The sequence below is a fragment of the Aquarana catesbeiana genome, linkage group LG01, assembly GCF_042186555.1.
Source record: "Aquarana catesbeiana isolate 2022-GZ linkage group LG01, ASM4218655v1, whole genome shotgun sequence".
Lineage (NCBI taxonomy): Eukaryota > Metazoa > Chordata > Amphibia > Anura > Ranidae > Aquarana > Aquarana catesbeiana.
The window spans coordinates 908,866,884-908,868,731 of NC_133324.1; the positions used below are offsets into that span (position 1 = coordinate 908,866,884).

At 45.8% G+C, this 1,848-nt stretch overlaps 1 long non-coding RNA gene across 1 annotated transcript; it reads right to left on the reverse strand.

Moving 5' to 3' along the window:
- Nucleotides 1–1,081: 1,081 nt before the first annotated feature.
- Nucleotides 1,082–1,604, reverse strand: LOC141125856 (uncharacterized). Its single transcript, XR_012241398.1, has 2 exons — nt 1,439–1,604; nt 1,082–1,290 (listed from the first exon to the last, which is right to left on the reverse strand). It is a non-coding gene; the product is annotated as an uncharacterized lncRNA (long non-coding RNA).
- Nucleotides 1,605–1,848: the final 244 nt, after the last annotated feature.

A 1,848-nucleotide genomic window follows, 5' to 3' on the forward strand; every position in this document is an offset into this window, starting at 1 on the left:
ATGACCGCAATATACAGGGATATGTAATGTAATACTGACACATAATCACACACATAGGTTGGACTTGATGGACTTGGATTTTTTTCAACCTCACCTACTATGTAACTATGTAGGTGAATGGGTAGGGGTACCATGTACCCCATACTCATTCACACAGGGTGGGGGGCCGGGATCTGGGGGCCCCTTTTAAAGGGGGCTCACAGATTCCGATAAGCCCCCCGCCCCCAGACCCCGACAACCAACGGCCAGGGTTGTCGGGAAGAGGCCCTTGTCCTCATCAACATGGGGACAAGGTGCTTTGGGGTGGGGGGGCCCCGCAGGGCGCCCCCCTCCCCCAAGGCACCCACCCCCCCATGTTGAGGGCATGCGGCCTGGTACGGCTCAGGAGGGGGGGGCGCTCGCTCGTCCCCACCCCCTTTCCTGGCCGGCCGGGCTGCATGCTCGGATAAGGGTCTGGTATGGATTTTGGGGGGACCCCCATGCCGATTTTTCAGCGTAGGGGGTTCCCCTTACAATCCATACCAGACCCAAGGGCCTGGTATGCCCCTGGGGGGGGGAACCCACGCCGTTTTTTTCATTTAAAATTTGGCGCGGTGTTCCCGCTTCAGGATTCATACCAGACAGCTGTCAGCACTGCCTGTCACTCATCGGGGAAGGAAAACAAAGTTTTCCTTTCCCGATGAGTGAGCCAGCGCGACATGCACAGTACCCTGTCGCCAAGAACCAGCGCGATGGTATCGCGCTGGAAACACAATCTCGCGGTCAGGTACTGTATCTATCTATCAACTGGTTTGCACTTGAGTATCCATTTTAGAGTCTATGGCCAGATCTTCCTAACAGAAATACTTTAAATATGTGCATACCTATGGTAATAATACAATCATGTCTTGTCTACAGTATGTAGATTCAGATACACTAATTATATAAAAGAGGAAGGAGGTTTTTGTATGGCTCTGTATCACTTTGTGAGAGGGACGCTCTTGCTCTGCATACAGTAATACTCGGCTTCATCTTCTGCCAGAGCTCCACTGATTGTAAGAGTAAAATAATCATACGGAGATCCGGATCTACTGCCACTGAACCTCTCCGGGACTCCAGACTGGCGATTGGTTGCCCGATATATAAGACGTTTTGGGGCCTGATATGCTTTTTTTTGGAACCAATATACTAGACTGTCACCATCCGAGAGAGTAACATCAGAACTTGATTTACAGTTTATCTGAACTTTCTCTCCTGGAGACACTGAGATATATTTTGGAGTCTGTGTCATCACAATCTCTCCATAAGAGGCTTGGGAGACAAAGAAGAAATATAATTAGCTGCAATTAAAACCAATAGAACTATTATGTGATTCTAATATTGTTACAAAATGGTAAGGATTGGTAAAATAAAGAAAAAAATGTAAAGCAATTATCCAGTGATCATATATTTTCTGTACCTTTTGTATAAAGATAAAGGACACAGAGCAGATATGGCAGAGGGACCATCTTGATGTGTCAGGACTGTCACACACACAGATCATTGCTTTCCAGAATACAGAGTTTATATCATATGAAGTCTAAAGGGAAATAAGTTCCTGTATGTAAAATAGGAAGTATGCAATTTGTACTGACACGGATTCCTCTCCTCAGACATTTTATTAGAATTTTGCACAATGTATCTCCGATATTATAAAAAGGGTGTTTTTTGTAGTGTGTACATTTCATGAAGATTGTGCTTTCACACTGAACAACAGCGATGTTTAAGTACACCCCAGTCTCTGGTGAACCAGCTGAAATACAGAGCCTTGAAGAAAAGTATTCGTACCCCTAGAAATTTTCCCCATTTTGTCACGTTACAACCGTAAAT